The 13,487-nt window shown below is 41.8% G+C and overlaps 1 long non-coding RNA gene across 3 annotated transcripts in view; it reads right to left on the reverse strand.

The window, feature by feature from the left end:
- LOC309338207 overlaps nucleotides 1–13,487 on the reverse strand; it is a 76,921-nt gene that overhangs the window by 24,864 nt on the left and 38,570 nt on the right. For all 3 annotated transcript variants that reach the window (XR_014154805.1, XR_014154806.1, XR_014154807.1), the window contains exon 4: nucleotides 3,201–3,383. This is a non-coding gene — a long non-coding RNA (uncharacterized lncRNA). The remainder of the gene's footprint in view (nucleotides 1–3,200; nucleotides 3,384–13,487) is intronic.

A 13,487-nucleotide genomic window follows, 5' to 3' on the forward strand; every position in this document is an offset into this window, starting at 1 on the left:
TGCAATACAATAAAATACAGTAGAAGAAATAATTGAAGCATTAAAAGACAATTAAAAATCAATATGCATACTTAATTCTGTGTCCCGTATTTAACCACAAACCCGCAGACATGTTGTGGATCACCTAAATGAAGCTAGTCTGCCACAGGTGGTCCATAGATCACAGTTTGGGACCCCCCCCCCCCCCGTGCTAGAATAACATTTCATGCACATGTAAGCATCCTATCTGGGCCTTTCAAAATGGAAAAGTCAATGTCAAGCAAGGAGCTATGAAGCTTCATCAGACTGTATTCTTTAGAAAATCTTTCTGGAAGCTTGCATGCTTCTTAAACCAGATACATGCCCTCTGATTGCCTCCATACAGTCAGCAGAGGCAATGGAACATCTGCTGGTTTGGCCCCACCGTTAATTTTAATTGGTCTCTCTCTCTCTCTCAGCACCTGAATTAATTGTGGGTATTTGGTCTAAACACTGTTTTAAACATTTCTGATGGTTCTGGTGCATCCCTTTATGAGGCACCATATGTGCAGGTCCTGAAATAGCTACTATCAACTTCTACCCACAGGGAAAATGATGGGCATTTGAAGTGTGGGGTTGAAAAACAAGGATAAGGAAGAAGCCTCTAGCTGTATGGTGTATATGTGTTCATTATAAAAGAAAGAGGGTCTAGCGAGACCCCCCCCAAAGTGTTATGAAATATGTTTTTGCATTTCCCCAGGCTTGAGAGTTGCAGCTGGATGGCATTAGAGGCCTGGTAACATCAGCACATCATGTTACATTTGACATTTCTCCCCCAACTTTTTTTTAAAGTCTCCTTAATGCCACAATATCCTCCAAAAGGTTATCAGTGTGTTTTTGCAACCCTGGAGCATTTAAGCAGGTGAAGTGCAGGGCACAGGTGATTTAGCAGGGTGTTCATGCCATCAGCTAAAGCAAAGCAGCCTCCTCAGCTTCATTTGCCTCTCTTGCTCTGGTTTCCTGAATTAATCTGATTCTCTGAAGAGCAGGTTTAGACAATCCCAGTACTGGGACAAAATATCAACAGAAAAGAGGTACAGTTCTTGCAGCAGTTCTTCCCTACGCTCCACCAGCTATGAGAGAGAGAGAGAGAGAGAGAGAGAGAGAGAGAGAGAGAGAGAGGAGTCAAATGTTTACAAATGTATACTTACAGATATGCAGCCTAATGTTATGCATGTTACTGTTAAGTATAATTATTTGACACTGAAATGGAGAATGCCTATGTGTGTTGCTGAAAGGGTTTAACTGGAAGATTCCACTGAAGCTAAAGAAAAGCGAAAAGGGCTCTCTGAGCTCTCTAATGGTTCGATAATTAACTGTTGTTGTTCTTAAGTAGCTAACACACAAGTGTCACATGAGATCACATGAGAGCTATTGAATTGCAAATTTGCCATCTTGGAAGGGTGGTGGCTGAGTCTTTGTACTCTGTGACAGCGAGGATGTGTGGATACAGCTCAGGGCAAAATGGAGGCTGTAGAAAGAGAGACTTCTGCTTCTAGGTCTGTTTGGAAGTATATTTTATTTCTAAGATGCTGAACCTGCGCTGGACAGCACAAGATATTCTAGGGAATTATTTGGATGTATCTTTGATGTTTTTGTTCTGTTTTGAAGAAAGTTCTGCAAGTAAAGTTTTGAAAAATCTAATGGGTCTGGCCAACGTTTCATTCCAAAAGGAGTAAGTTTTTGTGCATCCAGTCACTCCAAACTGCGCAATATTAATATCTGCAATAGTTAGTAACCCTCCCCAAGCAAAAATGGGCCTTACTTCCAAGTATATTTCCATATAATTCAATTGGTAGTCTTAAATTCATTTTCACATAACTGTTTGTTTGCAGCATTCCCAAACACCTGTATTCATCCACAAGGAGTTCTCAAACATCCTGTCTCTGTGGTACATATGGAAAAAAGTTTCAGTGGCAGCTGCCTTATACTGAGTCTGCCCATCCGGCTTAGTATTGTCTACAGTGACTCTCTAGGATTTCGTGATATTTACAATGTGATATTCAGCAAACACAGCACTATGATTCAGAGTTTGAAAGGATATTCTAACCAAAGCGAGTGCTCAAAATAGGGATGACACTAGGGGAAAGGATTTGGTTATTTCAATAACTGTGTAGTTGCCAAGACAATTGATAGTTATAATATACGCCTTTCTAAAGAGAAATCCTCCTTATAAAGCCTTGTGCTTCCAAATTTCAAACAGAATCTCATCCCTATTTATTGCCTCCCTGCTTCCTCTGGCTTCTGGAATTATTGCTCCCCCATCTCCCTATACTAGCACTGGACAACCAGCTGCCCTCCAGATTTGGACTACAACTCCTATCATCCACACAAAGCACTGGTTAGGACTGGTGGGAGTTATAGTCTAAAACATCTGGAGGGCACCAGGTTGGTAAAGTCCTAGTCTGTATACCTTATTGCAGGCATCCCCAAACTCGGCCCTCTAGATATTTTGGGACTACAACTCCCATCATCCCTAGTTAACAGGACCAGTGGAGGGCCGAGTTTGGGGATGCCTGCCTTATTGTCTGTCTAGTCTGTATTACCTTATTTCTACCTCATTGTTTCTCAATATTTATTTCAGACTGTAAACCCCTTGCCAGGAGAGACCTGTCATACAAAGTGCACCAGATTGGTGAATATTGGACAAAGGTAATGAGAAAGCAGCAATTCCAGAGGCAGCAGGAGAAGGAAAACAAGGAAACATAGGAATGACATTGAGTTTGAAATTGGCAATCCTGTTCTTTGTAAAGTTTTGTGTACATAGATGTCATTATTATTATTATTATTATTATTATTATTATTATTATTATTAAGGCTGTAGAGCAACAACACAGGGTAGTGAGGATGCAATTATACTTCCTTTTTCGTATTTCCAAGCCTTCCACTGTGCTTCTCATATGTTGCAAAATACAACTGGATGGACTTTGCTATTCACAGACTCGTTCTCCTGCAATCCATCTAACAGATCTTCAGAACCAGGAAGAGAAAGATGTAATGATCTCCATAGCTTTGGTTTTGATGAAAGTGACATGAAGCAATTTCTCTTTCAAAGGGCAAACAACATTCTGCTGAGTTTCTGTTAAAGGATGTACCTGTGATCCATTTTGTTGTGCTATGTGCAGGAGGAACAAACTTTTGTGATTGCTTGTTCATTTAAAGCACTGATCTATCCTACGTACCATGTAAAAATGGATGGATGACAGCCACATCAAAGCACAGTAGAAGTGTGATGAGAAGGAAAGCTTCTTTATGACTCTGTATCTTTAATCCCATACTGACTTCCTTCGGTGGTAAAAGTTGCTTCCATGAATTTTCAGATGGCAGTGTAGACTTTTGATAGCTCTTTGTCCTTCATTATAGACCTATCAAATAACAAAACACAATGGATCATATTCAGTGTAGTTCTAAAGTGAACAATGATTTTTCCTTCCATGGCAGGATGTCCTTCTCCCCCCTCTGTGCACCTGTTCTATGTAACCCCTCAACCCTCTGGAGCAGATTTGTGGGTGGTGCATGCCAGGGAGGAGAGGGAGAAATTCCCTTGTGCTAGCACAAAAAGTTCGTTGAATACTTCTCAATGTCCCAATCCCAAGCCATTATTATTATTATTATTATTATTATTATTATTATTATTAAAAGGACTTTGTATGTAAGCTCTGAGCACTGTTTGTCTATAATGGTCTAAAACTGTGGTTCCCAATTGGTGGTCCATGGTCCATAGCCCACTCAGGGGATCTGTGGCACCAGTCACATAACCAAAACTACCACAGAGGTATCAAAATTTGCAAAAGTAGAGGGTTCATGGTTGGGCTTTTGAAAAATAGGGGGTCCACAGTACTTAGCTAATTGGGAACCACTGGTCTATAATATACACTCATCAAATAACAAAATACAATCACCTGAAATCCAGCAAGTTCTTTCCCCTCCTTCAAAACAGGAATTGATATGTGTAAGCTCTATCAAAGTGAACTGTGGTTTTATATCAGCACTGCCTGATGGCTTAAACCCACACAATGTATTTGATATGGAAACATCTACAGAGATAGATGAGAGGAAGAAGGCTTGCTAGAGTTACTTTATTGTTTCAGAAGAGTTGCTAGAAATATTTATGTTGGGCTTTGCAACAATTATCTACTTTCATTAGTTCAGTCCATTTATTTTCTGGTTTTCCTTCCTTCAGCAGCATTGACTCAGATAGAATACATACTCTAATGTTTGGTACCCACTGAACACTAATCACACATTTGTAGTATTGATCCATAGCTTTCACATTTACTACAGTTAAGCTGAAAAACAGTCACCTAAAGAATTCAACACTGCACAGTTTTTTGGGGGTGGGAGCACAAATAAGACACAATGTCCTGCTTTGTTATCAGTTGGTTATATTTTATCAAGATTTTGCAATCTAAAGGGAGATTTTTACAAGTACGCTTCTTCCTACATGGGATGAGTTTTTAAAATTATCCTATGGTGATATTCAAGTGGAAATTGATATTTAATTGAGTCCAAAAAGTATTTTGTTCCCCACATGAAGTAGGAAGCAACCTTATTTTATTGAATCAGCTCATTGGACCATCCAGCCCACTATTACGTATATCAACTAGAAACTGTTGTTGATAAGCAGCAGTCCCGTGCACAGCGGAAGGATGAGGAGTACGTGCTACATACTGTATATTGCTTTATTTACACTTCAAAGCTGGTATGTTACAGAAAAAACATCTTGCCTCTGCCGGAGCAGAGAAAAGCATCCTCTCTCCTCTAAAGCACACACTGAACTGCAAAGAACAGTGAAAAACAGGAAACCAGTGTACGTCACATCCAGTCTCCCTTTCCCGTGGGAAAACCTCCAACAGCAATTGACTGTGGAATGTAAACATTGTCTTGTGACAAGCATTTCGCTGCACAGTGAAGAGAGCAGAAACCAACATCCTCCCCCTTTCTGTGAACATCACTGGGCAGCGTGTTCGTACAATATCAGTACAAACCCAACTTCTGCACATAGGTACAGTGTTGATCCCTTGATACAATCTTGGACAATACATCAGCAGGAATTTCATTACCTGGCATATAGGACACCGTTACGAGTCCCTTTTGAATACGTTCCCTAGCATGTTGCAACTTCAATTGCAAGTGCTTCGTGCTTTGCTTACAACCTTCAGAATTCAGCAAAGCCAAACATGCTTTGTTGTCCTGGTAAACCTGGATTGGACATTTGACAGGAATTTTCATGTCTTTGCACAATTGTAACAACCATTCACAATCTTTAAGTGAATAAGACAGTGCATTCAGTTCAGCTTCACAAGTACTTAAGCTAATTGTTGTTTGCTTCTTGCATGACCAATCAAATAGACCCTGATTGTACATATAGCAAACTCCAGACGTACTTTTCCTGTCTGTAGTGTCACTTCCAAAACTTGCATCTGCAAATATCTCAAGACCACCAGACTTCTGATTGTTAAATCTCAGTCTGTAATGCATAGTGCCTTTCAAATACCGCGCTATGCGTTTCAGAGCTTTCCAATCCTTAACAGTAGGATTGTTGACTTGTCTGCTTAGCAAATTACAGCTAACAGCAATGTCTGGTCTTGAACATCTGGCAATGAAGTTTAGCTTGCCTAGCACACTTCTGTACAGTGTAGTGTCAGAAAATGCTTCTTCAGTGTCATCTACCTGATAACCTGTTGTCATCGGTGTGTCTACAGGGTTAGCATCCATCAGGTTTAGTTTGCTTAACACATCAGCAATTTTCCGTGACTGGTGTACTAGAATGTTACCATCTTGATCTCTCTCTATTTCCAGAGATAGGTAGTTGTTTACCTCACCAAGATCTTTCATGTCAAAGTGCTCTTTCAGTTGAGCTAGGGCGTTATTGTACATTGTGACATCTTTCCAAAAGAATAAAAGATCATCAACATAAAACAAACAATACAGTTTCTTTTGCCCCTCCTCTTTGACAAATACACATGGATCAGCTTTCCCTTGCTTAAAACCTAGAGAAATCAATACTTCAGTGAGTTTTGTGTGCCAACACCTTGCACTTTGTTTGAGACCATAAAGGGACTTCTTCAGAGCACAAACAAATCCCTGTTTTACCTGTACGCCATCAGGTGGAAGCATATAAAGTGATTCATCTAGAGATCCGTACAGAAAAGCTGTATTTACATCATGGTGACTAATGTGTAGATTTTCCTCTGCAGCTAGCTTGAGCATAAGCCTAATGCTCTCATACCTCACTGTGGGTGAGTAGGTCTCGTGATAGTCTTCACCTGGTACCTGTGCAAAACCTCTGGCTACCAATCTGGCTTTGTGTCTGACTATCTTGCCATTTTGATCAGTCTTCGCTTTGAAGACCCATTTGCTTCCAAGCAATTTCATTCCTGGAACTACTGGAACTAGGTCCCATGTTTTGTTCCTTTCCAAGGAATCAAGCTCAGCCTTCATTGCATTTAACCATGGCTCAGCTTCCTTTGAATCCAAATCCTGGATTTCTTGGAAACTTGAAGGTTCAAATACCTTCTTGGAGCTTTTAACAGCTGTTTCTGCTATTTTAGCAAATTCATCAGCAAATCTCTTTGGAGGTCTGCCTTTTGTGGCTCTTTGTGACCTGCGAATTAGCCTTAGGTCTTCAACACTCTCCTCTTCCTTCTTAGGAGAAAAGTGGCCTATTGTGAACAATGGTTCCTCTAATTCTTGATCAGAGCTTTCAGAGGGTCGCATAGAGGCTTTCGCACTCTTGAAATCCTCTGAATCACCCGATTCAGTTTCAGACTCAGAATCAGAACCTTCATCAGTGGGTGTGGGTTGTTGTGGTTGCTTTTGACTATCCTCAGTCTCATCACTGTCATCTGGATAACATTGGAAAATTCCCACATTCTCCCCCCACTTGGCATTGTACTCGACACTTCTTGTGAGCTTAATTGCCTTTGAGTCAGTCATCATTATTCTGTAAGACCCTTTCTGATAACCTAGAAAGATACCATGCAATCCACGCTTGTCTAACTTGGAGTTTTGTGGTGAGTGAACCCACATGTCAGAACCAAAAATTTTCATGTGTTTGATGTATGGCTTCTTGCCAAACATCTTCTCATAGGGGGTACAACCAATCGCTGAAGATAACCTGCGATTATAACTGTAAGTGAAACATGAGAGAGCTTCGGCCCAATAACTCTCTGGAAGATTGGCATCATGCAGCAAGGTTTTTAACCCTTGAAGCAATGTCTGATTTGCTCGTTCCGCAAGTCCATTCTGCCATGGCGAGCGAGGACTAGACAAATCGTGTTGAATTCCTTTCTCAGTCAGAAAAGCTTCAAACTGCTGAGAAGTGAATTCTCCCCCGCGATCACTGAAAAGAGTCTTTACCTTCTTACCATGCACATTTTCCAACCAAGCACAGAATTCCTTGAACCTAGGAAAAGCCTCTGATTTCTGCTTGAGATTGTACACATAAATATACCTGGAAAATGCATCAATGAGAACCATGAAGTACCTGTTTCCTCCCAAAGAGGGCGCTAGTGGCCCAACCAAATCAGCATGAACAATTTGGTATGGTTCTGTAGCTTGCCTACTAGACACCTTACCTTTCGCAGCCATTTTTACCTTGTTTGCTGCGCATGCCTTGCACTTCATGTGGTACCTGCAGGGTTTAATAGTCATACCTTCAACCAAGGCAGGCATCTTAGATACTGCCTCAAAATGCAAATGACCAAGTTTTCGATGAAAATCATGAATACATTCTGCATGCAAACTTTTGTTAGTACCTGCAATGCAACAAGTGTCATCCTGCACAACATCATCATAATACAAAACATATAAACGATCAACATATTCAGCATACAATACATAATCATTTTTCTTTGTGATGATGCACCTTTTGTTCTTAAAGGAAACGTCAATATTCCGCTCATTCAGCTGTCCAACGCTGAGCAGATTATGTTTGGCATCCGGCACATAAAGCACATTCTGTATCGATAAGTCCAAACTGTGAAGAACAACAGTTCCGTAGCCTTTACTGGGGATTGTGTGGTCATCCGCTTGGTGAATTGCACCTTCCTGCGGTGTAAAAGACACGAACAGTCGCTTATCGTTGCACATGTGATGGGTCGCCGCTGAATCAACAACGAAGAAAGATCTAGACGTCTTCTGGACCTCTGCATCTTTTGGAGTGAAGCGTGAGACCATTGCCTTGTGCTGCGTTGTCCTGGACACTGGACCTTTGCCTTTGCTCTGGCCTCTTCCACGCGATGAGCTTCCGCTGCGCTGCTCTGTCTTGGCCCTGGGATATTTGCATTCCCTTTTCATATGGCCTAGACGTCCACACGAGTAGCATTTCACTGCCTTCAAAGCTTTGGCGCCATCTGGTGGTTCCACTGCACTATGGGATGACGTCTGTGAAGTCTCCCTCTTGCCCATGCAGCTAGCACCTCGCCGGTCTGCTTCATTCAGAATCACGGCAGTAACATAATCCACTGTCAGCTGAGCAGTAGGCTGTACAGCAATCTGAGTCGCAACAGACTCCCAACCTGAACCCAAAGATTGTAGTATCATGAAGGAATACACAGCCTCTGGAAAGTTGAGTCCTCTCTGTTGCAGCTCATGTCTCAGATTCTGCATCTCCATCAGATGTATACGCACATCTCCACCTTCAGCAAGAGCCATATTATGCAGCTTGTTAAAGTAAAACATAGTGGATCCAGCTTCTGTCCTCAAGTGAGCCTCTCTCAAAGCGTCCCAAATTTGTCTGGCTGAGGTCTTATCACGCAATAGACAGAGCTCTTCTGGGGATACTATCAATGTAAGAGTTCCCCTTGCTTTGGAATCTTTAGCTTCCCATGCATCTGTGACTGGAGCTGGGGGGGTGTCTGTAATAACTTCAAACAGACCCTCTTTCCGCAGAATAGCCTCTGCATAGAGAACCCAGTCCGCATAGTTTTTCTTATTGAGCTTAGGAATTCCACAAGCATCCTGAAGGGCCATCATGACTCTGGCATTAGCCTTCTGTGTCATGTCTGCTGCTTTAAATCATGCTGCTTTATACAAGCTGCGTCTGTGCTGCTTCATTCCAAAGGCAAGTTCAAAACAGCCTCTGCCTGTGCCACTCTGCTTATTCCAAGAGCACTTTTAAAAGTTACTTTCGATTTCCCCAGCCCGGCAAAACTGCCTTAAAAGTTCAAAGTCCAGCCATAAAGCCATTAATTAGAAGCTGGCAGGCTGCCCGGAGCTGTAGCACATACCTCATCAATCATCTTGACGCGCAGAGCAGATTCCGTTCCGATCTGTCCCCCTGCATTCCGATCCTTTGCCGGCACTCCGATTCGACTTCTGGAGCCCATTCTTAAGATGACTGCGTTTTTCTGGGCCCGGAACCAAATGTTGTTGATAAGCAGTAGTCCCGTGCACAGCGGAAGGATGAGGAGTACGTGCTACATACTGTATATTGCTTTATTTACACTTCAAAGCTGGTATGTTACAGAAAAACATCTTGCCTCTGCCGGAGCAGAGAAAAGCATCCTCTCTCCTCTAAAGCACGCACTGAACTGCAAAGAACAGTGAAAAACAGGAAACCAGTGTACGTCACATCCAGTCTCCCTTTCCCGTGGGAAAACCTCCAACAGCAATTGACTGTGGAATGTAAACATTGTCTTGTGACAAGCATTTCGCTGCACAGTGAAGAGAGCAGAAACCAACAGAAACAACCATCCAGGACTTTTTGAGACCTGTCACATGAGATCCTATAGCCTGAGACATCAGAGCTTGAATCTGGGACCTTCGATATGCATAGCATGGGCTTGACCATGGAGCGAGGGTCCCTCTTCTTTGCAAGTAGCAAACCTAAATTAGTGACAACACAAGGCGTATCTACCACTAGCGTGCATTGCCAAATGCGAGGGCAAGGAAGGGAAATATTTGCACAACTTTTACGTCAATATTTATGTAGAATTTTAAAAATAAGATCCAACACAGCACAAGCAGATGTCCAAGCACATAAAGGGGTTTTGTCTTACTCTCCTTCCCCCAGTGGCAACCTCTGGGGGGTTGGGGAACTCTCCAGAGTAGATTTTGGGAGTGTGTGGGGTGTTGGAGGAGTGGAGATAAGAAACAGGAAGTCTGGTTTGCAAATGGATTCCTGTTGTGCATGCAGGCTGTCACAGCTGGTTCTCTCCCAATTGCTATAATTATACAGAAATACAACACTTCTCACAATAACGGGGAAGATTGTGATCAGGTGACCTTTGAGCCCACTCAGGCTGCTGTCAAGGTGCTACCTGTTGACAAACAATTTCTTCTTATGTTCTTAAAATAATGATGGCTCTGAATTCATAATGCAGTCAACATCTATAAAACCATGTGGTGCAACACAGAATTGCAACCAAAGGTTGTTTTGAGGAAGTTCTGCTCCCACCCACTCCCTTTAATTTGAGCTTCTCAAGGCCAGGTAACAGCTTGCTGACTAGCTCGGAGAACCACGTTTAAGAATCTTCACTCCAAGGCAAATTCCTTCGAACTCACATGAGATTGACAATGTAATCCTATGCATGTCTTCTCAGAAATATTATTGTATTACTGATATTTAGTTTTATTTATTCATCACTTTTCTCACAAAACGGGTCCCAATGGGGCTTTCAAATTAGTAAGATACAAATAAACACATAAGGCATTGAAATCACACAAACATAATCAGGGAAACAAAGTACCTAAAATGCTCATCCATCAATATTTATAAAAAGGACAAATCCTACTTACCCATTCTGCTACAAGATGACAAACTGAGGGCAGGGGACATATCTAACTACCCTCCAAATTAACTTACAAAAGCTGGGTGGAAAGAAGTGTTTTAGTCTGGTGCCTAAAAACAGAGCATGTTGGCTCCAAGTATGCAAAAGTCTAATTGAATTCAATGGGACTTACTCGCAGGTAAAGTGTATATAGGTTGAAATTCTATATGCATGTGCCTGTGAAAGATATACATGGGATTGCAGTATTACTTTTCCCCTTATAAAATAGATTTCACCTCCCTTTTCTTTCAGCCTCTTGTTTCTTTCTGTATAGCTCCAGCACCATCACTGTCTATTTCCTGATTCAACTGTTCATACCACCATAAACATTTAGCCTTTAAAGTGCCACTGGAGTCCATTGTTTGATTTTTGTGAGTAATTCTACAAAAATCCTCCTGGAGTGATCCTATTCTATTAAATATTATTAGTACACATAGCCCATAATATAAAATAAAATAATGTAAACATGGGATCTGAAAAAAATCTATAGCCCTTTTCGTTTTCGGTTTTAAAAAATAAATTTCTTGCTGACTTCATTTTGCCGCTGTGCATTACCCATTACGTATATTTGAAGGGACATTGGCCATTATAAGGATACACTGTGGTTGCATACTACCATCTAGAGTCTAAGGATATACTCACAGCCCTTTCACAAGACTAAATCTTTTAAAATATAGTTTCCCACATATAGGGAAACAAGGGAAGTATTTTCCACATCATTTCAGTGGCCACAGGAATCTCTCTATAGCTCTCTAACATAAATGCACATACCCTGAGCCAAAGGTTCTGGCGTCTTCATCAGGGGCCAAAAAGTAGCTCAGGATGAACTTGCACTTATCCATTCATTTCATTTCAAGATATCTTCAACTGACTCTATGAGCAGCTAGCACTGAAACAAATTTGGGAGGAAATTCTCAAGCAAATTCAAATTTGCTTGCCTTCAAAAAATATCAGTACTTTAATTCTCTGCACATTCCCAGTTATGGGTGGTGCTGAATTTAGGGTGTTAAATGTAAATTGTTCAACATTAACACTCCCAATAGGATTCAGACTCCAGAGCCCAATTCTTACATTTTGCCACATATCAGATAAGCACATTTTATTTCAGCAATGCACATAACACAGCTCATTTCCAGAAACCTATGAAAATGGAAGGGCCCTGCTTATTTTGAGCTCCATGTCACCTTCAGCCACTCAAGGAGTTTTGGAGGAAAATGCTTTGCTATTTTTTTTCCTTTTGGCAACTCTAGCAAAGCCTTACAGTCAGGCTTTATAACTGCTGGCGGGGGGGGGGGGCGACAAAAATGCTTAGTGAAGAGCCTGCCAACAGCTATACCGGTACAATGTCACATCTGGTTTTATGCCACATTATCGGGGATTTGCAGATTGAGAAGGAAATGGGAAAAAGCCCAAGACTGCAAAGCACCAGACAGAATTAGTAGCCACAGAATTAGTAGCCTTAGCCTCCATGATTTTTTTCCTAATCCTTTTTTAAGGGCATTCAAGTTGGTAGACATTGCTACATCTTGTCGGAGCAAAATCCATACTTTGTGTACTGTGTGAAGAAGCATTTCCTTTTGGCTGTCTTAAAACATTCAACATTCAGCTTCACCAGATGCTCCCAGGTTCTAGTATTAGGGAGGAAAGCATATTTCTCTTTCTTTCTTTCTTTCTTTCTGTCTGTCTGTCTGTCTGTCTGTCTGTCTGTTATTTATTCAGTGGTCTGTGTTTGCCTGGGCTTGAGTCAGGACTAAGGATTCTGAGCTCCTGTGTTCTGATCCGATGAATGATATCCAGTCACAGAGCATTCCAGGATTTGGGCCTCTGCCATTGGCCCTTAAACTTTGAGTCATGATTCACAGCTTGGAAGTTTAGACAGCCAATCACGTTGGGAATGGGAGTGGCCCAGGCCTTCAGAAATGTATATAAGCAGTTGCTTTGCCCCTGTTGTCCAGTTCTGTTACTTCAATAAAGGCTCTTGCTGTTATCACTGTGTCTTGCCTCATGGAAACCCACCTACACTTCTGTCTCTCTCTCCCTCTCCCTCTCCCTCTCCCTCTCTCTCTCTCTCTCTCTCTGCTGTCTCTATACCAGGCATAGGCAAACTCGGCCCCCCAGATGTTTTTGGGACTACAACTCCCATCATCCCTAGCTAACAGGACCAGTGGCCAGGGAAGATGGGAGTTGTAGTCCCAAAACATCTGGAGGGCTGAGTTTGCCTATGCCTGCTCTACACCATGCATTATTATGTCCCCCCCTTCCCTCACCATTTTCTAAAAAAAAAAAAAAAACAATTACAAAGACCCTAATGTGGTCACCTTTCCTTATACAGAAGCTGCTCCAGCCCCTTGATCATTTTGGTCTCTGGTTTCTGAACTTTTCCAGTGCTACAGTATCCTTTTTGAGGCTGATAAGCACACTCATCCAGCCACACTCTTCTCTGGTCCCTGCCTGATTCATGAATGTGATATGCCAAATGGCCCATGATCCATCATGGCATCTAGCTTGACAAACACTTCATTTATTTACTCTCCTCTCTGATCTATCCTCAGGAAAGATTCTCTCTCTCTCTCTCTCTCTCTCTCTCTCTCACACACACACACACACACACACACACCAAGATATAGTAAAATGCATTTGTATGGTGCTTGTGTTTCAATAGGAAGCTTCTCTGTGGAGGGGCTCTTTCTTGTA

Source organism: Podarcis erhardii (genome assembly GCF_964252035.2).
Source record: "Podarcis erhardii genome assembly, chromosome: 3".
Classification (NCBI taxonomy): domain Eukaryota; kingdom Metazoa; phylum Chordata; class Lepidosauria; order Squamata; family Lacertidae; genus Podarcis; species Podarcis erhardii.